Raw genomic sequence first — 25,498 nt, 5'->3', positions numbered from 1 at the left:
TACCACCCCAAAAGACGAAAGTGGAATTGGATAGGGAAAGAAGATGGAGCAGTAGAAAGAATGACTTTGGATTGGAACCCCCAGGGTAGTAGTACAAGAGGAAGGCCAAAAAATACATGGAAGAGAACAGTTTTGGAGAAAATTGCTAGGGAAGGGAAAACATGGAGCGAAGTGAAGAAGTTGGCTACAAATAGGGTCCGATGGAGGCACTTTGTGAATGCCCTATGCTCCTCATGAGGAGATACAGGAGTTTGATTGATTGAAAGTAAAACCTAACTTTACAAAAGTTTTACTAATTCAACATTTGAATAAGAAAAATATACATTTTTAAGGACTACAATACGTATTACAACAAAAATGAACATCGATATCAACTGAAATCATAGAGCAGGCATTTCCAACTGCAGGCTCCGTGACGCCACACATCTCTGCTCTCGATCTCCTTGAGAGGGAAACCATAGCTATAAGGGCAAAGTAGATGTGGTGGCAGTGGGAGGGATGGAAATGTTTCACTACATTACCTTCCCTCACGTGCTCTACTAACTCTGCTCCAAGATTGGAAACGTGCTGCGAAGCCACAGGTTTGTCAGTTGGAAATGGTTGTCATAGAGACTGAATAGAAATTTAGTAATTTTTATTATTATCACGGAAAATGACTTTATTGAGATTCTGGGTAGATCCTGTAAGATTGTGATTCAAAGAGCGGTTATCGGCTTGTGTTCGATAAGTTCATTCAGTTCACAGACAACAATATTTCACCACTGATTCATTCCGTGTTTCTAAATTATGGCAACACTTCCATAATAAGATTATTAAGCATCACTGACACGATAATTTGTTAAATATAGTTTAAGGAACTCTCAATGTTTTTATTGACACGTTTTAAACAGCCAATGTGAGTCAGTAGACTAATTCTTGTCACACACTCCAACATAGATCTGTTTTATGGAAACAATCGCAGCAATGATCCGATCTGTTACTATCTCAAGATCTTGTAGTAGCCTATAGCTGGCACGTAACTTGCATCCTTCACTGAATTTATTTTCGCAAGATGCAGAACATAGTGACGTTTCCACTTATAAAAATTGTCCCCCATGCAACAGAAGTAATATTATTTCTGAAACTTAGAACTTCTGGCTATCAAATTAGACCGACTACATATTCAGAATTTAATTCAGAAGCTCTTTTTATGTGAAAAAGCTTGCGTCAGAATTAGTAGAATTATTTTCAGTCACTTTTTCATACTGAAGTTTTATGACGAATTTTAGTAGTAGTATCAAGGAAAGTTTTTAGTGGCTTCATGAAGGAACGTGTTGTACAAGAATAAACTGGATGGCTTTGATTTGAGAGAGAAAATTGAAGGGTTCAGAGCCATAGTGGGCCAAGCGCCATTTATTAAAAACGGAGAAAGCAAGGGTTAAAGTTAAGTGAATACCATAATTTAATGGAGTTTGACATATCATTCAGTTTTAATGTGTATACTTTATATCACTTGCTATAGGTTTCCATTGAATTATGGCAATAACTTCATTTTAACCCTGGTTTTCTACGGTTTTAGTAAATGGGCCCACTATGGTTCTGAACCTTTCAATTGGCCTTGGTCTTGATCAAATGATTGCATATTGAATGCATATCAATGTATTTTATGACAGAAGACAAAACACTATCTGTCTTTCAGATTACCAAATTTTCCATATTTAAGTTATACGATAGTGGAACGGAAAGTAACGTACAATAATTAAAAGAAAACGTTTAATAGGTAAACAAAAATAAAAGATACATAAATGAACTCATATCTTGTATCTATTTTTATACATAGGCGCCAAATTTCTCGACACATTTCTCCCATCGTGGTACCAGTTTCACTATACCCTGTTCATAGATGTCCGTTCGGTTGAAATATAGCCATCTCCGGACAGTGGATTGCACTTCTGAATCTGTCGCAAGGCAATGGCCGGCCAGGAATTTCTTCATGGGACAAAACAGATGAAAGTCCGACGGTGCAAAGTCTGGGCTGTATGGTGGCTGCTGGAGCACCTCCCAACCAAATGTGTTGATTTTCTCACGAACAGAAGCTGCAACATGGGGGCGAACATTGTCATGAAGAAGTTTGACATCGTCAGCATTAATGTTACGGCGTTTGTCACGAATCGAACGTCGCAACTTTTCCACCGTTTGAATGTAGGCTGTAGCAATCACAGTGGTCTCGTGTTTAGCAAAGTCCACCAACAAAATACCCATCCATATTCCAGAACACTGTGAAACGCAGATTGCGTCGCTTTGAATTTTTTCTTTACTGGTGAAGCAGCATGTTTCCACTCCATAGAGGTCTGCTTTGTTTCGGGCGTGTAGTGGTACGTCCAGGATTCATCACCAGTGACAATTCCTTTCAGAAAGTCATGCCCTTCCGCAGCGTAACGCCTTAAGTGGTCCAAGCATGTCATCATTCGCTGGCCCTTGTGGTTGTCTGTCAGGTTCTTAGGCACTCAGCGGGCACTAACTTTATGAAATTTCAATGTGCCATGCACGATGTCGTACACCGCACCATATGAAATGTTGTACTGCTGAGATAAGGTTCGTAGTTGGATCCGCCGGTCGTTCAAAATTGCCTCCTCAATGGCTGTGACATTCCACTGGATTGCAACTGTTACTGGTGTTCCGGAACGTGGCGAATCACAAAAGTTTTCACAGCCGTCTGCGAAGAATGCGCACCACCTAGAGATTTTTTATTTTTATTTTATTTTAGTTGGTTATTTTACGACGCTTTATCAACATCTTAGGTTATTTAGCGTCTGAATGAGATGAAGGTGATAATTCCGGTGAAATGAGTCCGGGGTCCAACACCGAAAGTTACCCAGCATTTGCTCATATTGGGTTGAGGGAAAACCCCGGAAAAACCTCAACCAGGTAACTTGTCCCGACCGGGAATCGAACCCGGGCCACCTGGTTTCGCGGCTAGACGCGCTAACCGCTACTCCACAGGCGTGGATCCACCTAGAGATGTCGATACGTTCCATACAGTCTTTCCCATACACGCCACCCATGTCCCTGTGAATTTCACTCGGGTTATGTCCTTTAGTCGACAATAATCGCACAACACTTCGTTGCTCTTCACAAGTTGATGACAGTAACATGTGCCACATCTTTGTTGCGTAGTTCACGCTTCTCTCGCTAGAGCTGCACATGCAAAACTAGTTCTGTCTGTAGTGAAAGCTTCAAACTATATTTCGGTGAAATTTCAACATCCCAGTAGCAATACCAACGCAGAAAATATCATTGTGCGTTACTTTCCAATTCATCCTGATATTATTTGAGTAATACAAAATGTTCTCAATATTCAGACACTAGCTTTAGCTATCGATAATACAAATAAAGATGAAATTGACTTAAGAGGTTGATTGAATGCTGATATAAGCACTTCCTATCATCATTGCACATAAACGTACTAGTGTCATGGCTCACTCTAATGTCCTTGCTAAAAATGTTAAAGCTATTTGAAATCTATCGCCTTCAACGGGTTTTGGACAGACGAAACGCGGAACCTATGACTAACACGGTAACTATTAGAGCTCTGAAGATTTTTGCTTCCTTTTTTAGATAAAAATTGTTTGATATGAAATATTTCATAGCGTGTCATAGAGAGTCTTTTGCAAGCTACAGATATTCTTGCAATTTTTTTTATTAAAAACTACTCTAGATTCTGCAGACTTTTCAGTTGATAGTGTAGTGTTTGTTTGGGTACAGATGTATTACCAATTTTTTATATTTTCGAACAAATTACCGCCCTGTTCATTAATCCTTTAGTAATTTTCTAACATATTCTCATAATATGATTTATATTTTGTCTAAATACAGTATAGCCTTACGAATTTTTTGTAGGTAGGCCTATATTGCTGCATTATAGTCTGACACAAATAGTTGTAAATAATTTGAATAAATTCCATATTAGACCTATGCAGAAACATTGAAACTTCAAGATATTTCCGGTAACCGATCTGATCTACAGTTGAATGACATTTAAAACAGGAGATTTAAAATATAAATAACATATTACTTCAGCCTGTATATGAGATCCTCTATACTAGCCTAATGTTTTACAAAGGACATGCATTAAACGCGTTAAACGTAGTCGTCTACGTAAACAAAATGTATCCACTTTGTTTTTCTAATAGACAGTTTTCCCTCAGAAACTGCGGTTTAAACTTAAAGTAAAGACGATAATTATTCACTTAGCTTTCACAGCTTACCCGATATATCAAGATTATTTCAGAATTTATCTTTTTTATTTTCTTAGCTGCAGCCAATACATCCTTGCTCGTTTCTCTGCAATCCATTATTCTCGTTGTCTTGCTGGAATAAAGGAATATCCCCCTTTTGTTTTCCAAAGTTCAGACACTCTTCTCTCTTTACAAAATAGAGTTCACAGCTTCCCTTCTGCACGACTGACTATCAGACGTCTACTTTAAATGTGGACTGAGATTTTCACTTTACTAGTTAAAGAGTTAGAACATGTGAATGAATTGCGTAAAGAAATTATTTGAAGCACTGCTATTAATTTAATAAATAGTACCGGTACCCACTGTGTGTAGCCTATAAATGCGGTATGTAGATATATTGTATCTCAGTAACTATAAAAATACCCTTCTTTCTTCTCCTTCTTCTTCTTCTTCTTCTTCGTCTTCTTCTTCAGTAGATGCTACAACTTCGTCGAAGTTTTGACCTTCTCAATTAATTTACACCATTCTTTTCTGTCACGAACAAGATTTGGCCAATTCTTTACATTCATTGTTTTCAAATCGTTGGTTATGTTTTCCTTCCATCTACTTTTTGGTCTTCCTTTTGCTCTTTTACTGATGGAGTTCCATTTATATATTTTCTTAACTGTTTTACCTACATCCATACGATTGATATGGCCAAACCATGCCATCCTTTGCGCTTTGAAATAGTTTACTATGTGTTGGTTTTGTATTAAAATATTTAACTCTTTATTATTCCTAATTCTCCACGCATCGTTTGCATCTTTTATTGGGCCAAATATCCTTCTTAGTATTTTCCTTTCAAAAACCAAGAGCTTTTGCTTAGACAATTCAGTTAGGGTTCAGGTTTCACTTGCATATGTTACAATTGGTCTTATTACTGTTAAATATAGTCTTAATTTTGCTTGTTTGCATGTGTATTTGCTTTTGAATAGGTTGAGATTTGAAAAGTGTGCTTTATTTGCCATAACACTTCTATTGTTTATTTCTTCCTCGATATTGTTTTCGTCGTTTACTATTGATCCCAAGTACTTGAAGGATTTTACTCCTTCAAAAATAGTATTATCCATCGGTAAGTTTTCTGGTTCAATATTTTTGGCTGAACATTTTAAAAATTTTGTTTTGTTTGCATTTATGATTAATCCATATTAATCTTAAATGCAAAGAAAACAAAATTTTTAAAATGTTTAAACTGTTTAAATATACCCACCCTGTCTAAAATGCCAACATATACTTATTAATCTCCTATTAAGTAAACTGTTCACTCTGTTGACTGATAATTTTGATGTCGCATGGTCCAACAAGGCAGAATACTGGAATCTTAAAGCGACAAAATACAGAATTGGCAAAAGTCATACGATTTATTTATTCATTTACCTACGTTTTATCTTATTCATGTTTTACTTGTACTCATTTAATTATTATTTATTTAAACAATTCTGTATTTAGTTAGTAGGCCTATACAGAATGAATCAAAAGTAATGTTACTAATATCAGGGGTTATGTTTTTAGATATTTAAAACAAAAAAGTTTAACACAATTTTGTTTGTGTTTGCTTTCTTTTTGAAATACAAATTGTTTTATATGAAATATTTCATAGTGTGTTTTGTTAAAGTCATTGCCCAGTAAGGCAGCTTGTGGAATAAAACTAAATTTTTCATCATAGTTTTAAATGTAGGATGATTCAAAATCTCTGCTACAAACTCTGAGAGGTGATTGATCTAACAATAAAGAACGCTTTTTTGTTAAACATCCTGTCTTTTGACGCGTCGTTTCGAAGTTACCGTTGAAAATGTTTTTGCGCGGGCGTACGTCAATGTATGCGAATGTGTGCACCCCTGTTTGTTTGTACAGATGTTTGTCTGAGACGAGAAGAGTCGTTGTTTGTTTACGTTTATTGTCCAATACCTTTTCCTTTCAGTTCAGTGTAATCATCAATTGAGAATGGATGTCTACGCGGTCTTCCACCTATGCGCCGGGGACGAAGAGATTCATAGTCTCGAAGGCGCTGATAAAGTCGAGCAAACTTTGTTTGGCGAGGGTGATTTCTGTTTTATTTTTCATTTCAGTAAGCTATTTTACGACGCTTTATCAACATCTTAGGTTATTTAGCGTCTGATTGACATGAAAGTGATAATGCCGGTGAAATGAGTCCGGGGTCCAAAACCGAATGTTACCCAGCATTTGCTCATATTGGGTTGAGGGAAAACCCCGGTAACTTGCCTTGACCCGGGCCACCTGGTTTCGCGGCTAGACTCGCTAACCGTTACTCCACAGGTGTGGACGATTTCTGTTTTGAAACTCTTGTTGGTACATGTGGAGAGCTCTTCTTCCGTTTCCGCGAGCCTCCCCATAACACATTACCATGTCGGCTAACTCGGAAAAAGTGTAGACATCCATTCTCAATTGATGATTAGACTGAACTGAAAGGAGAAGGTATTGAACATTAAACGTAAACAAACAACAACTCTTCTCGTCTCTTACAAACATCGTAACAATAGTAATATGCGTTAAAAGAGCGGGATGTTGACGTTTTCATGTTCGAGGAAAAGATTGAAAGAGCGAATCGTAGTTGAGCTTTTTTAATTTCCGAGAACATGAAAACAAATATACCGCTCGTGTATCGTACATTATTTTGTAAGAAGATCGTTTATTACATACCTGAAAGAGGAAGTTCTAATTAGTTGCAATGAAATCTCCATCTTGGTTTCTGTTCAATGACGGCAACTTTGGAAAACAAATATATCTATCTTCAACATTGTTCCTATAAAATGTTTTCTGTGTTTACTATACTGCAGCAGGCCGTGATATACGTCTGTCTTTTCTTTCCCCCAGTCTATAATGAGTCTGCAATCTTGTTGATTTTTTTCACTGCTTCCTCAATGTTACTTGCATTACAAATGCAGTAACTTTTGTGGTGTTGTAGAGTTTACTTAATTTTTGAAAGTATTTAAAAACAATAATGAACAGTGCAATTTAGGTGAAATTGCAGTGGTAAGTTTCCAATTTACAATTATTACTATACTGAACGTCTTTAAAAATAATATGTTAAAAGCCTAAAGCAGTAAAATGAATATGACGCTTAAGAGGTAAGAATAGGAAAATTTTTATGTGTGTTACGTTGGGAATACTGAATGTGGTATTTCACACTTACCTCGTATTGGTTTTGTGCGGAAAGCAAGCAAATACGCACGATCTCGCACAAACATACATTGACATACGCCTGCGCAAAAACATTTTCAACGGTAACTTCGAAACGACTCGTCAAAAGACATAGGTTGTTTAACAAAAAGAGTTCCTTATTGTTATATCTATCACCCCTCAGAGTTTGTCGCAGAGGTTGTGAAACACTCTGTAGAACTTTATTAATTTTTTTTTTTTTAAGAGAAACGACATTAAAATATCTGTAGTTTATAATACAGAATGCACTGGCATTGCTAACTAATTTTCTGATTTTTTAGGAGAAGGCAGGTTTTGGAACTATAGGACTCATATAGAAAAACTTTCTACTAATCCAGCAAATTCGTAATCATGGAATGAAGCTTAGACGCGGCGCAGTGGTCATTTGTTTCTACTCTCTGCACCGTTGACTCGATAATGTAATTCATTCCTCGGTTTCTTCTGACAGCGTCAACAAATCGAATGAGTCACTCCGATGCGTCTGTAGTGGTTCGGCGTGGGCGAAAGGGGCGATGCTTGTTTAAAAAAAATAGGATTGAAAATTTTTATCCATAGAATCGCCTCTCTGTATTTCATTTTTCCTTTCGTATTTTAGACAATGCGTTGCTCTATATACGGTGCATGAATATCAATTCACATGCAAGTGTACAATTTTTTACAATACAACAATTTTAATTTTGTAAATTCGAATGACAGAATGAAGACGTGGGATTCCATTTCCGGATCCCATTTAAATAAAAAAGATTTATCTAGAAGTATATTTTCTCATTACAGGCAGAAAATATTACATCCCTAGCAATTGGTTGCACAATTTTCGGTTACGTGAGGCACTCGATTTGAAATAGTTTGTTTACTAGGAGAGGAGACTGCAGAGTAGGATGGGAAATATAAACTGTTGTGACCTGCGTCACCTTATCGTAATCGCTAAGGCGGTCAGTGGCGAATTATTCGGAAAGCGCTTGGTTAACGTGAGACTATCGAAAACTTTTATTCAATTTGGCAAATTAATTCGTCAACTTTAATAATAAATCTCTTTACTCTTTCTCCGTCGCTGAATTGATTTAAATCACAGGCGAGAAATTGCGTAACTAGCCAATAATATTCCATCACGTTGTATACGTCTATTTTCTTGAATACTCTGGCGTTTCTCAGGATTACTTAATAGATTTGCACGTTCTCGACCTAAAATAATTTCAGAAAATCATATTTCGTTTTCTACGCATATTTGATATTTTTTTTTTATAAATTTCTTTTCGAAATAATACGTACAAACAACATTTAATTCCTCGTACCTTTTAATGCAGAGTGTTTAAGGTATAATGTCGTATATAGTATACAATGAAAATGTTAAGATCGTAAATTTTCTTCGGAATAGTACGAAAAAATAACATTTAATTTGTCTTACCTTCTAATTCAGCATGTTCTTTATGGCGTAAGGAGTAATGTCGTTGTATATTAAATTTATTAATGCCTAACAGGATTTTCGAGCATAACATACATCGTATGTTCTTCCCTTCTAAACAGCAAAGGAACTCTTCCTCCCATTTCTCATGAAATAATCGTTTTCTAATGCGTACACACTGCTTTGATAATGCCATTATGCTACCACTGGTATTGCTTATGAAACTGATATAGAACCTGCCCACGCCTAGGAGCTGCGTGAGGGAGGAACGGGGACTGTGAAGATGACGTCACTCAGAGCGATGAGCTCTGTGAAGGTCAGTGAGGCACTAATTCTCAAGTGAGGCACGATGCCCATGTATGTACTAGGCTAATTTTGTTCCCATTTATAATTCTCATTATAGCCTATAAAATGAATTCACTGTGCTTGCTTATCGCCTGGTGATTAGGTAGTAGCCTAGATAAGATACATGGCAGTCACACAGTCATGCCAGTCACCTAGTGAATACTCATTCCTAGATTTTTCTTTCCTTCAAAAGTGCGTATATGCCTTTTAAAAATTCACTAGGAAACCACTTCTTACGGAAAAAAACTTCTTTGAAATATAATTCGCCATACCGACCGTTATGTCGGGTGCATGACATTAATATTGTACATCGAAAGGAACTCCTTTATGTCTTTCTTTAATGTCTGTGCTACATTTTCTCATACATTTTTTCAGTATCACAGCGCTTTTGAGCACGTCATCAAACAAATTTCAAAGTGTCTCTGTTTTGAAAACAACTGGTATCAATAAAAAGTAAAAAATTAACAAAATGTATACCAATAAAACAAATTTTAGTTTTGTTCAAATTCAGATATTCAAACACCACCTATAGCTACTAAAATGGACGTCTCGAAAAATAAAAAAACTTCTCTAATTATTTCTAATAAAATCGCTTTTACAATAACACACACCGTAACACACAAGAATTTAAAAAAATGCAAAACAAAGGTCATGACAATATAAATAACAATATGAATAATGATATAAATAACACAAAAGAAAATAATTTGAAACCAAACAAATTCAGAAATTAAGAAAATTAGTCTATGCTACAGATTTAATTTCATATCCGAGCGCTGGTCATTCGGTCCTCAAATTTTGTTAATATTATTGTATCCTCTCTTTATTAGTAATATTAGTAGTATTTATTTATTTAACCTGGTAGAGATAAGGCCGTCAGGCCTTCTCTGCCCCTCTACCAGGAGATTCCAACTATAATATGAAGAATAAAATTACAATTAGTATTACATTTACAATTACAATTACAAATAAAATTACAATTAGTATTAAATTTACAATTTCAAAATACAATAAAAATCAAAGTACGAAAAGATTACCTGACTAATTAAAGCTAGATAATTTATCATAGAAAAACAAAGAATATTTTATATTTACTGAATTACAAATTAAACCTAGAATAACAAAATTGTATACTGATGAAATTACTGGATATTGAAATATTTTGTGATATATTAAGGAAACTATTTACAAGAAATAAATTACTGACCAAGTGCCTAGTAAGTTTGCGTTTGAATTCAATTTTATTTCGACAGTCCCTGATGCTAGCAGGTAGCGAATTCCAGGGTCTTGGCAGGCCTATTGTGAAAGAGGATTGATTGTATTATTTTATTTCTATTTCTGTTGTTGTAGGCTAATTATAGTCTGTAGTCTGATGTATTATTCTTTATTATATGTTCTATTCTGTATTATTATATAAATTTGTACTTGTCCATATTATAGCATCTTACGATGCATATGAAATATGAAATAAACAATAATAATAAGGTAAACATTATTTCTGAAAATGTATGTGTGTATATGTAGACTTATACTTTATGTATGTGTTCATAAATTCGTTTCCAATGAAGTACAGTGGAAGTACATTGAAATTTTTATGACACAAACTACCAAGGAGGGTTAATAAGATCACACCACATGAATAAAATGAATTACTTCTTAAAGTTGATTAAATGTTTATGTTATTCTTATTTCAAAATATTAGCAGACACATAACGGACAAATTTATGGAATTTCAAAAATAAATATGGATAAAAATGGAAACAATAAAAAAATCATCAGTGGAGTAATCCTATTACCCTTTTTGGTTGCAGGAGGGTTAAAGTACCTGTACACAATGTTATGCATGTTTTCTAAATAAAAACGCGTTTTAGTACATCAGCCCTCTCTTCAGAGAGGAAACTGAAAACATGTGACGTCGCAGTGCAGATTTCAGCTTTTTACAGGTACAGGCAACAAGTAGCCTATCAGGGTTCCGTCGTGCTCTGTGTCTGATTATATTTTTCTCTGCACTGCTCATTATTTTTGTATTCAGAAACCAAAGTCATAGTTGATGAAGGATTCGTGAAGTCGTAATCCGATGATATCTACCACAGGTTCATTTACACAACGTTCTTTGTAGAAGATAAATATTGCATCGTGACAAACGAGATTTGCATCACCAAAGCAGAGCCAGAATGGGCTACTGCTGAACCATTAATTCTGCTTATTGTTATATGAGAACATTATAAAACTTTCTTTTGCTGATCGAGGAATGTATGTAAACATGTTGTAAGCTGCAAAATGTGTCTTGGACAATAGTGACGACAGCGTAGTTAACTTCCACATTAGCACAGTCCATCAGACATAAGGTTTATGTATGTATGTATGTATGTATGTATGTATGTATGTATGTATGTATGTGTGTATGTGTGTATGTATGTATGTATTTATTTACACTGCAAGTGGGCAAGCACCCGGTGGCAGTGGTATTACAATATAAACAATACACAATAAAATTTACAATACACAATACAATTTTACAATACATATACAATTTTATACACAATAAAATAAGAATACACAATACAATTTAACACAATAATAATAAAACATAAATAAAATACCTAATTTTACAATAAAACCTACATAATTATGTATAAGGACCTGCATAAGTTTCAGTAGTCTTTCACTTTACTCTCATCTCATTCCCTGTAGTGGCACTATGACGCATTTCACTGACACTTCAGCACACATTTCACTGACACTCTGTAACACATTTCACTGACACTATAGAACACATTTCATTGACGTTATAAATTATCACTGATCGGAACTGTTCACTGCACTGTAAAACCATAACTTCGCTGACTCACCTCGCTTCACTGATACAACAGTTCAAATAAGTCAAATAACACCCTTATGCATACTTATAAACAGAACTACATTTAAACTAAACATTTCTAGTCTAAGGCCCTCTTACACGCTATTTTTAAATAATTTACTATTCAAACCAAGGAAGTAACTCGTCAGGCTAGATAAATACATGTCACCTTAAAAAATTAAATGTTGAATGTCACCTTAATTTTAATTTGCACTTTATACACAACTTTTTAAGTTATTCTTGAATCTCCTTAAGGAAAGACCGCTGCAGGTAGGTCATTGCAATCATTTAGAGTTCTATTTAAAAATGAGAATTTACCTACATCCGTTTTCTGTTTCCTACATTTGATTTTATTGTATATCGTGTACAAGCTTTCAGTAGCAACATGTTATAAGAAGATCCTACAAAGTTCATCCAGGAAGTACGTAAACAAAATGTAGAGAAAATATTCTCCCCATCTGAATTCGAAAAGTTCTGCTGAAATAAGAAAGGCTGTGTAGTCACAGATGGCGTTTTCAAGATAGTATTTTTTAATTCTTGTACATGGACATCATTTTATTTTTACTTGCATTTTTATTATACCTGCATTTCTGAATGTACTTCACTCCCAACCCTTCACTAATGTCCTTGCTCCCGTCAAACACACAAACTTACGGCCGCTGTTGCATTCGAAGTCTTCAAGCAGTGAAGTAAACACTGCAGTGTATAGTGTGTTTCATAAATATGATTGCGTTTTCTATAGAAGGAAGAACCTATATTAATAATATCGTACTAAAAAATTATATTCAAGAAACGATAAATTCAATTTCGGAGAATATGCTTCAAAATGTTTTTAATAATATGCGTACTGAATTGAAGCCTGCATTGTAATGAACGGCAACCATTTTCAGCAACTTGTTTAAAAATTCAGATTAGCTTTTTTGAATTGAGGTGGCTAGAAGCAAAGGAATGCCAGTGACATTTGTAATAACATGAGTTAAGTGCATCCAGTGTAAGCAAAAGTATCTAAAATTTTAGTGGCAAAGGGATATTTTAGTCGCATCACACATTAAAATTTAAATAAAAATTTCACCGATTTTATGAAAGCTTAAATATTTAAACCCCATTTTCTCAAAAGTAACTTAAGTGCACTTACAGCCCTTTACATATGAGCCTCTCAATTTAAATGCACTCTCTATATTGTATGTTAACATCAATAATTAATATGCTAAATTAAAGAGTTGAGTTTTTGAAAAAAAAAATGTTGCTACTCTACTGTATTTTGATAAATTCCGTAAAAGTGTTGATCAAACTGAAAATCGTAATATCGTATTTCCCTACAACATAAATGGATACACTACTTTTCTCTCCTCCTATACCTAGTAAAATGATTTGTTTACATATTGCACTAGCAATATCAAACTCCTGTAATGGAAGGGGGCAACAGTGTTTCCGAGTATAGCCAGGTTAATGTTAAAAATGTTGGTAAAAGTAAAGTGATGTCCCTGTAGCATTTTATATTAACCATTGCTGTGTTCAAAATTACTGAAAACCATTAGAGCAGTGATGTCAACGTTCCTGCCACCAGTATGACGCTGTGGCACAGATGGCATGTCGCTATATGAAGTGCGTGGGTATCTATTCAGCAGGCGTGCTGTCGTCACTGTACGCGAGAGCCGTGTTTTGACTGATCGTTTTGATTTTACTATGCCCTTGAAGTCGGGATGAATATTATTAGCAAAATATTTCTAAGATTATTGTCACTCATCCTCACTGTGTGTTGATTTTTTAGAAGTTTTATAACAGAAAATGCCTGGTCACAGGCATATGTACAGGGACATCACTTTATTTTTACTTGCATTTTTATTGTAACTGCGTTTCTGAATGTACTTGACTCCCACCCCTTTCACTAATGTTCTTTCTCCCGTCAGTCACACAAACTTACGGCCGCTGTTGCATTCGAAGTCTGCTAGCAGTGAAGTAAATAGTACAGAGTATAGTGTGTTTCAGAAATATAGTTACATTTTCTATAGAAGAAAGAGCCTATATTATTGAAGCTTATTTCCAGGGGCAGGTATTTATGGAGATTAATGTTATCATTTGTGTTTTTTAATACTGGTGTCGGCGGAGATTTTTGGAGATTTATTTGTACACTTGACAGGTATTAATGGAAATTTTGGAAAATACAATTATCTTGAAATTGGAGTATTAACTCAGTATGAATATTACTTTCCAAATAATTAATATTAAAGTTTCATTGGATTCTCGTAAAGGTGCGGTATGGCCAATAGACAATATTTGTTGGATTGAGACTGTATTTAACGCACATTCATTAAACACGAAAAAAACTTGCAGCCCTCATATTAACACTTTCAAATTATTGAAATGTTGAATTCTCCGTCTTTTTTGTTCACTAATGTAATCAGAACACCTAGAATACCATGTAATGTAGCCTACTTGGATATATAATAGATTCAAAAGAAAAAAAAAAGTCCTAAAAAAGAACTAATAATATGAAATTCGGTATAAAACGACGGAATAATAATAAGTCTCGGATGTGTCCATATTTCGCTATTAGAACTCTATTTCGCGATTTGTCGCTATTGTTATATCCGCATATTATTAATCAGAATCACTTAATTCGTAAATATTAGTAAAAATCTATTGTATATCTATTATGTCGTGATTTTCGCGATTTTCATAAACTCCTGGCCCTGCTTATTTCGTACAAGTAAGGTGTGTAGCATGACTGAATAACTTTATCTATGTGGACTGAGCAGAAGTGAGGATTACAATTACCGAAAGCACGATAATATGCTGAATAAAGTAGCCATTACATAAAGAATACAACCGCCTGAAGAGTTGAGTTTGTGAAAAAAAAAACTGTTACTACTCTACTGTATTTTGATATAATATCGTAAAAGTAATAAACAAACTGAAAATCGTAATAACGTATTTTCCTGTAACATAAATAGATACACTACTTTTCTCTCCTCCTATAGCTTCTAAAATGATTTGTTTACATATTGTAAGTAACTCCAAACTCCTGTAATGGAAGGGGATAACAGTGTTTCCGAGTATAGCCAGGTTAATGTTAAAAATGTTGGTAAAAATAAAATGATGTCCCTGTACTTCCCAACATGGCTATTATTCGTGCAGCATTTTGCTTCAGCTTTGCGAATTGTGAGTCCGGAAGTGATCTGTAAAATTCTATTAGATCAGTACTTGAGGTATTGACGAACTTTTCAGGAAGCCTATGGTCGCATTTTAGGTCAATCAATTCCAATTGCAATGGTGCGTCCTGAATTCCCTTAAAATCTACTGTCAATGGAGTATCAAAAACAGACAACCAGATTTAACTTAGTTATACAGGGACATCATTTTATTTTTACTAACATTTTTAATATTAATCTGGCTATACCTTTCTATAAACGATTGAAACCGGAAACACCGTTTGCTACCCCTTCCACGACTGGAGTTCGATGATAGTGGCGTAAAATACAAATCACTTTACTAGGTATAGGAGGGAAGAAAAGTAGTTCATCCATTTATGTAAACTAGGAAATATTGCGCTTTTGAGTTTGATCATTTTCATTAGGTTTTTGTTTAATCAAAATACAATACTGTATTAACAATAAGTGTTTTTACTCACGAACTGAGCTTTCCATGCGAACGTATTCATTATGCAGTGTATATTATTCTATCTACAGCACATTAGCGTACAATATAGAGAATGAAGTTAAATTTAAAAATAATCATAATATGGATATTTAAACACATTTTTTAAAATGGTGGCCGTTCATTTCGATACAGGCTTCAGTTCTAATGTGCATATTATCGCACTATAGACTATTGTACCTAATCCCAATTACCAGTTTCGTTCTTCGTACTAGTAACTCATGTTGAAATAATTCTGTACCTACTCTATAAAAGAGTACCTTACGTACTGTAAATTCAATCTTCACTTCTGCCCGATCCGAAAAGATAAAATTACTCAGACATACTATCTACTGTCCGTCCAAGTGGTTATGTCGTAGGGTCGTAGAAATGGAGGTAATTACGTGACAGTTAATTACTTAATGAGGCCCTTTTATTTAAGTTATTTTAAACAGTTGTATGATATTACGTAGACGTCCATTTCCTAACAGAAATTAATGTTTTCAGAAGAGAGCTAAGACAGCCCAGCCACTAGGTGGCGAATAAAACTGGTGAGGGAAACCGGGATACGACGTAGGCAAATGGACGACAGTACCTGTGCGAAAATGATTCAATATTCAAAGCTCTTTCGTCACTGGAAAACGCGATCATATTTTTGGAACGTACTGTTTACTATGATCGTAAGGCTACTATATGCGGTCTTGGATCTGTGTGAAGGACGGTTGAACTTCATTAGTAGAAGGAGTGGGAGTGAAGTACATTCAAAAACTCAAGTACAATAAAAATTGAAGTAAAAATAAAATGATGTCCCTGTACATTATTTGCTTTAGAAAATTTTCGCTCAAACGATCTAGTAGATTACAAATCCTTTCATCATCTCGACATGTGCTAATCGTTCTTATACGTACTTGGTATCATAAAGTTTTTGTATATGACATATTTTTTTACTTGCAATATTGAATACATAACAAACATTTACTATATATGCCAAAATTCTGATATAAGAAAAGCTTTTCCGAAGCAGGATCTACATTTTTAATACCAGTGGACAAACAAGTTGATGTAGACGTACACGAAGCCATCGCTTCCACTTAACTAAGAACGGAGTAAACAGAACAAATTGCACATATAACACTCTTGCGCACGCATACAGTTCACGTTCAGACCTCGATAGACGCTGATAGCTTCATGGCTTGCCACGGAGCCATAGGGGAAGCCACTGCCACTAGTAGAAGAAATTGACATCGCTGCATTAGAAGAATATTTGTAGTGAGGCGACTCTTCGTTTAGCTATTGGCTAAGATTCTCGGAACGTACAGTATGAGAAAAAAGTATGGGCCGCTTGAATATTCTAAGTCCCAATACATAGTTACTTATGGCTTTTAAGGAACCCAGAGGTTTAATGCCGCCCTCACATAAGCCTGCCATCGGTCCTATCCTGACCAAGATTAATCCAGTCACTACAATCATGTCCCACCTTTCTCATATCCATTTTAATATTATCCTCCCATCTACGTCTCGGCCTCCCTAAAGGTATTTTCCCTCCGGCCACCCAACTAACACTCCTTTGGTGAGAGGAGAATCAGTCCTATTTCAAGGTTAATTTTGGGGTTTCGTAACACGCTGTTCTTTTACAGTGATGGGCTGTTAGCTCTTCACCCAACCCCCAAGTTGGAGGACCATTCCTCATCGGCTGTCCGCGACTGCTTATTCAATATATTCGCAGCTACCCTCCATATCTGGAGGCCGTCTTCTCTATCCGCAACCTGCAGTCAGTACCGGCAACTTAATCAAAATTATGTGTTGAGGTGGGAAATTCAATCTGTTCAAATGTGCCCCTTGTTCAAACGTTCTTCTCCCTTCCCCCCCCCCAACTAACAACAAGAATAGAGTTTGTTGATGTTTTTTTTTTTTTTTTCATTTTACGGGTTAGGTCTCTCTCTCTCAATGATACTGCTCCAACACCCATAAACGGCGGCAACTTTGATTGTCACGTGACGAGTCGTGAGCTCCAACTAGGAGAGAGTCGGGTAGTATCGGACAGTGCGTTTCTTTCATCTACCACCATATGGTAATACCTGAATGACATGGTTACGTTTCTCTATGGGACATCACAGAAACGTAACCATGTCAATCAGGTACTATCATCGTGTGGTAGATGAAAGAAACTCACTGTCCGATATTACCCGATGTCCGATACTACCCGACTCTCCCCTAATTCTTGGTTCTTCCTCGCAACGCGGAGATTTTCCGCTCCGAACCGGCTTGCGGCAATTGAGTTTTGGCATTTTGTGCCGACAGTTCGTGTGAAGCAAATGAGACTGAAGTTTTTGCTGGGTTTAATATATTAGATTTAAAAAATGTTAGGTTTCACAAAAATAAATTTTGGTCAAATGCATAGGTGAAAATTTCCACACTTACATTTTGCCAGAAAGTGTGGTGTGAACGATTGGATCAAGTGCAGTGTATTCACAATCAGCTGTTCCCACACCTTCCGCCTCAACATCACAGCCGTCAACAACACAACCAGACTCCGCAGAAGAGGGTGACGACGAGGAAATTAAATTTAGTGATATTTATTATTAATTTTAGTGACATTTCTTGCGATTTTTAAACAAATTTTGGAGAGATTTAGCTACTTTTTGTTGAAAAGTTAGCGGGATTATAGGGCGATATGTTGGCAACAGTGATAATCGTACGATCCGACATCCAACCCACGGATAATACGCAAAATGTACGATCCTGTCGGGAAAGAGGGAAAACCACTTGAATAAAAGGAGATTTAAAAAAATTCGTTATTTGCAACATTTTAAATTTTATATACAGTACAATTACATTTCTGATTATTGTAATCCAATATGCATTTAAAGTAGTTCCTGCAAGTAGAGCTTCTGTGTTACCAAGTGCTGTACTGTCGAATTGTGCAACACATTTACATAAAGAATGCCCTCATATGCCTCCAGGTCCAGGCGACTGCCTAATTTTCATATACGAAACATTATTATAGCGAAGACAAAAAACTATTTAAAATAATTTTATGCTCGACCATGCCGAAATGTAGTAATTATACACCTGGTATCAGACCTATAATGCATGTCATTAAAGTACACCTACTCATTAAAGTTCAGGTCTTTCAGTCAATGACGACTCAGGTTACAACTGTTCAGCCAATGACAGGTCAGCTTTCTACCGTTATAAAACCGCAAGTATTGATTATTCTCGGATATGCAATCGAAAGAGAATTAGCGAAAAGTCACGGAGGCTGGAAATCCAATACTGTCGCAGAAGTTTATGTTCTGTTACTATAATAATTAGCGTTAATTGTAAATAATATTCAAATAAATGCAATTTGTCATCTCGTTTTTCAATGTCTAATTTAATTTCAATGTTATCGCTGTAGGTTCTTATGGCCTAGCAAGGTCAATGTGGACATCTGTTCCTCGGAAAAAATCAATACTTTCGCGTCTGCGCACATCTCACAACATACGGGACATTGCTAAAAAATTAATAATCTCAAGTTAGAAATATGGTCGAGCATAAAAAGTCGTATGAAACTCGCCTATAATGGTAATTAAGAAGCTCGTATGAAAATTATGAAACGAGCGCAAGCGCTCGTTTCATAAATATCCATACTCACTTCTTAATTACCTTCATTATAGGCTCGTTGCATAATGTACTATTATGAGTCCATATTCAGGGCCGGATATTTATGGAGATCGCGAAAATTACGACATAATAGATATACAACAGATTTTTGCTAATGTTTACGAATTAAGTGATTCTGATTAATAAATGCGGATAAAACAATCGCGATAAATCGCGAAATAGAGTTCTAATAGCGAAATATGAACACATTCGCGAATTATTACTACTGCATCATTTTATAGCGAATTTCATGTTGTGAATCTTTTTTCAGATTTTTTTTTTTTCATTTGAATCTGTTATATATCCAAGTAGGCTACATTATATGGTATTGCAAGTGTTCTAAGACATTAGTGAACTCAAAAGACGGAGAGTTCAACATTTCACTAATAATTTGAAAGTCTTAATTTGAGGGCTGCAAGTTTTTCGTTTTTTTTTTTTTTAATGAATGTGTGTTAAATACAACCTCAGTCCAACAAATATTGTCTATTGGCCATACCGTACCTTTACCAGAATCCAACGAACCTTTAATGTCAATTGTTTGGAAAGAATATTCATATTGAGTTAATACTCCAGTTCCAAAATAATAATTGTATTTTCCAAATTTCCATTAATCTCCGCCAAGAATGCAAATCAATCTCCAACAATCTTCGCCGATACCAATATTAAAAACACAAATGATAAAATTAATGTCCAAAAATACCTGCCCCTGTCCATATTTAATTTTAACAACCACTTTCTTATAAGAATTTAAAAAATCCGTTAAATAAAACACTGTGTGCGAGGTTTAGGTGAAATAATCCAAAAATAGGCCCGTGTTGTGTACGATCCTCCAATGAAAAATGCGATAATTTGGAACCAATTGTGCGATCCAATCAAGCCGCAGAGTTGGCAACGCTGAACCCAATTGAAGGACCCGTTTTTTAATACGAAGAAATCTTTGTTTGGTTGGGTATTAAGTTGTATGAAGGTGATAAATATGTTACATGGATACATAAACAACTGAGTACCATGTGCATTAGACGTAGGTTACCAGATACTCAGTGAAAAACAGGACAAACTAGTTCAAAAAGCAGGACAAAGTCCCGACACAAAATCATTTCTAGATGTCTTATTCTTTAGAACTTTTTCAGATTCAAAAGTCGAATTTAAGCTGCAAAATTGATTATTACTCGTTAAGTTGCGTAGCAAATATTAAATAATTACATGTACAATAAAATAAAATAATTAAAATACAGTGAAAACAAGAAAATAGAATCACAGTACAGTATATTTTAATTCCAGCACTGTATACAGAAACATAGGCCTACATGAAAACACCAACATATTTTTTTTTACCAAATTTTACACGTTGCCATATTTTACAAAAACTACTTCACTCACCACATATTTGCTGACAGATCACAGAAACAATAGCCTTCACTACGTTCGGAAGAATACTTTCGTATGTTTGCAGTTTTACTGTTGCTGATTTTCAGGTGAAAAAAAATATTAAACTGGCTCAACCTCGTGTTACTGAGGTACCGCGGATCATGCTACTGATTTTACGGACATGTCATGATTTGTTCATGCTTTGTATTTGAAATAGAATACTGACCACTGGCGCAAATACTTGCAGCACTATTGTAACGCTGAAGTGAGTTCAGTCCCTGAACAACATAGGCCTATATGGACGAAAAACGAAAGTTTATTGACCAGTTCTTGCAACACTGCAACATTTGCATCACTTTAATATTAAATGAAAATCCTTATGTAAATAGTATGCGACCTTTGATGTCTGAACTTAATTCTTCCTACGATGAAAGAGTAATGGAACGGAGAAAAATTCTCTCCGGCGCCGGGATTTGAACCCGGGTTTTCAGCTCTACGTGCTGATGCTTTATCCACTAAGCCACACCGTATACAACCCCGACGTTGGACAGAACTGTCTCTCATTGAGTTCCAACTCTTGGGTTCCCTCTAGTGGCCGCCCTCTGCACTACGTCATAGATGTCTATGAACATAGGACCGAAGTCCACACATGTGCTGAGGTGCACTCGTTATGAGTGACTAGTTGGCCGGAATCCGACGGAATAAGCGCCGTCTTAAATCACTTCGGAGAGAATTTTTCTCCTTTCCATTACTCTTTCATCGTATCATGACGCAGAATATCTGCATGGAAATATCATATGCACTTCGGTACATTGAAATAATATATGATATGCGTAAAATCACGAAGTGATTTAAGACGGCGCTTATTCCGTCGGATCCCGGCCAACTAGTCACTCATAACGAGTGCACCTCAGCACATGTGTGGACTTCGGTCCTATGTTCATAGATATCTATGACGTAGTGCAGAGGGCGGCCACTAGAGGGAACCCAAGAGTTGGAACTCAATGAGAGACAGTTCTGTCCGACGTCGGGGTTGTATCCGGTGTGGCTTAGTGGATAAAGCATCAGCACGTAGAGCTGAAAACCCGAGTTCAAATCCTGGCGCCGGAGAGAATTTTTCTCCGTTCCATTATTCTTTCATCGTATGATGACGCAGAATATCTGCATGGAAATATCATATGCACTTCGGTACATTGAAATAATATATTAATTCTTCCTGTCAACATCTAAGTCTCCCTTGTCCCGTTGAACTTCGTAAATCTGTGACTAGGATATTAAGAGAGGAATTAAATACAGAAATCGAATCTTGGAAAGTAATGCCTGGAAGAGGCAAAGGTATAGAAATATACAGCCAAGTACCTAAAGACAATGCCTGGATTTTTAATAAGTCTGGACTATCTACATCTGAATGGGTAACCTGCCTTATACTAAATGCCAATTTAGCAGCAGTTAGAGGAGTACCTGGTCGCTCTTTGGACGGATCCCGGTGCAGACATGGCTGCCCGGAGACTGAAACCCTTGCCCACGTCCAAGGTCAGTGTAACAGAGGTTTACTCCTCCGAAATGCCAGACATCATCATGTTCGATCCTTAATTGCAACTGCTTTGAAAAAAAAAAGTTTTGGACAGTAGAAGGGAAAATTTTTTGCATTACTACTAATGGCTACTCTAGACCTATTGACATCATAGCGTATTCCCAGACTACCAAGAAAGGTTATATAATTGATCCTACCATAAGGATTGAAACGGGCAGTAGCCAGCCGGAGGATGTCAATCAAGAAAAGATCAACATTTATCTGCCAACAGTTGATTACTTCAAAGCAAAATACCAGCTTGAAAATATTGAGGTGATTGGTCTTCTTATTGGAGCTCGTGGTGTGATTCCCAAGTTCTTTGAAAGCTTCAGGAAGACTTTTGAACTACCACTGACACTTACTACTGACATCATAACTTCAGTTTTGAAACGGTCTATCCAAATTATGAGTCATCATATTCACTCTGTTTAATTTCTCTTTCTTCACTTTATAATTCATGAATGTTTATTTTAATTTTCTGCCAACAAATTTATGTAAACATTTAATATTTTAAAATTCATGTAGGAAAGTATACTGAGTCCTTCTGGGCTACCGCCAATGGGAGCCAGTTAACAATTTAATTTAATTTAAAACTTGGAACATTATTCTACCGTTGGAGTGAGTTCTGACTCTGAATAAAATATATGGACGAAAAACTATAGTTTTATTCGCAGTTCAGAATTATGTTTTGAAATGGAATTATAAAAAAATCAGATGTTTGGGACTTTCCTATAAAAATACGGACATTTAACAAATATTCAAATATAAATACGGACGGCAGAGCAAACCTTAAAAATACTGACATGTCCTGCTAAATATGGACGTCTGGTAACCCTAATTAGACGTAAAACTTGTTCCATTTCTTTTAATTCCTTCTTTATGTTTTCAAATTATTTAAAATAATTGAGTTACATACGTGAGATTCCATACAATATTACTATGAGCATTCCAAGCGAACAAAAGCTGTATCTCGCAGATTAAAAAGTTTATGCAGCCAGCTGGAAAACTTCGAGTACCACGTTGAAAGGAGTTGAGATTGGAATGATCCGAGCAGTTTGGAAGTCTTGGCAGAACTCCAGCATGAATTGTGCAGGAAGGAGAGGGTCTTCTCTTTTAATATGAATAGCCCAAATTACCACACTTCTGTAATCCATACGCCCTCCTTCCTCCCTTTCGAAAGTTTTTGTGACGCTTTCGGCGCCTCCGTGTCTTCCACCTCAGACTCCTCTACATTCACGGTCAGCCGACCAACCGGCACTTCATCACTGAGTATTAACTCCGGTATTACGCCGTCGCGTAATATATACACAGCCAGGAAGCACTGCTATTAGTCTCTCGGGCTAAAGCACGGAAGCAAATAACCATTAAAGGATAAGTCAGCCGACACACGAAACATCTGTGTCACGAAGACAAGCAGGTCTGTATTCCACACCAGGCATCAAACATAAATTAAATATAATTTTATATTCTGTAAAGTTGTCGACATGAAAATATTTTACCTGAGAATTTTCCAGTAAATTTGAAATAAAATAAGTCCTGAAAAGAATTCTCGTCATTAAGCATTACAGGCTGGTTCACAATAAACCGGTAACGGAAACTACAACGAGAACGAGAACGGAAATAATGTTAAAATAAATGTATTTAAATGTGAGCATTCACAATTAACCGGGAACGAAAACCGGAAAGAGGATTGAAAATGGTGGACGTGAAAGTGAAGATTTTTGGTTCACAATACACCAGCAACGGAAACGAGAACAGAAATATTAAAATAAATGTATTTAAATGTGAGCATTCACAATTAACCTGGAACGAAAACCTGAACGAGGATAGAAAACGGAGGAAGTGAAAGTAAAGATTTTTGGTTCACAATAAACCGGGAACGAAAACGACAACAGGAACGAGATCAGAAATATTGCTGAAATAAATGAATTTAAATGTGAGCATTCACAATTAACCGGGAACGAAAACCGGAACGAGAATTGAAAACGCAGGACGTGAAAGTAAAGATTTTTGCTTCACAATAAACCGGGAACGGAAACTACAACGGGAACGAGAAAAGAAATATTGTTAAAATAAATGTATTTGAATGTGAGCATTCACAATTAACCGGAAACGAAAACCGGAACGAGAATTGAAAACGAAGGACGTGAAAGTAAAGATTTTTGATTCACAATAAACAGGGAACGGGAACGACAACGGGAACGAGAACGGAAATATTGTTGAAATAAATGTATTTAAATGTGAGTATTCACAATTAACCAGGAACGAAAACCGGAATCAGGATGGAAAACGGAGGACGTGAAAGTAAAGATTTTAGTTTAAGAATAAACCGGAAACGGAAACGACAACGGGAATGAGAACGGAAATATTGTTGAAATAAATGTATTTGAATGTGAGCATTCACAATTAACCGGGAACGAAAACTAGAACGAGGATTGGAAATGGTTGACGTGAAAGTGAAGATTTTTGATTCACAACAAACCGGGAACGGAAACCAGAACGGGAACGGGAACAGAAATATTGTTAAATAAATGTATTTAATTGTGAGCTTTCACAATTAACCGGGAACGAAAACCAGAACGAGGATTGGAAACGGTGGACGTGAAAATGAAAATTTTTTGTTCACAATAAACCGAGAACGGAAACGGCTATGCATATCGATATGTATGTCAGTAACGACATGTAAAGTCGATATGACGCATACTGATGATATATTATGTGTGTATACTATAAATGTGGCAATTATTCAAATAATTATATATATTTTTTTCATATGTGACAGTTAAAATCTTATTTCAGATCCTTCAGCAGAAGTCAACAATTAATCAAAATACACCTTCGATATTAAAAGCCTTGAACCAAAATTTAATTTCGCAGCCCTGTGTAATTTAAGTCTTCCGAAGAGGACTTTGCGTATGGCAGTCGGACATTTTTTTTATAAGATGTCACAGTGTTATTTGGTTGCAGACTTCCGCAAAGTGAAGATCTTCGATTAATGTTTCCAACTGAATTTTTATGTTTCTAATGTTTTTTTTTTCCTAATATGTGGCCTAACTAATATTTCTGAAAAGATCTGCAGACAGAAATGCTTTAGTAATCTTCAAAAAAAAGCAAAAGCATTCAGTACTTTTATTCGTGAATGTATAGTAGCTTTGTTAGCATATACATAGACGCCGGGGTTATTTTTTTTCCCCCCTAAAGTGTAACTTTAATATTTTGTAGAGAAAATATTA

At 35.8% G+C, this 25,498-nt stretch overlaps 1 long non-coding RNA gene across 1 annotated transcript in view; it reads right to left on the bottom strand.

The window, feature by feature from the left end:
- The window catches only part of LOC138700548 (uncharacterized), a 490,767-nt gene that overhangs the window by 271,470 nt on the left and 193,799 nt on the right, over positions 1-25,498 (bottom strand). The window lies entirely within an intron of this gene.

Source organism: Periplaneta americana, chromosome 5 (assembly GCF_040183065.1).
Source record: "Periplaneta americana isolate PAMFEO1 chromosome 5, P.americana_PAMFEO1_priV1, whole genome shotgun sequence".
In the NCBI taxonomy this organism is placed as follows: Eukaryota; Metazoa; Arthropoda; class Insecta; order Blattodea; family Blattidae; genus Periplaneta; species Periplaneta americana.
Note: the sequence above shows the minus strand (reverse complement) of the source record. Positions and strands in the feature narration are given on the sequence as shown.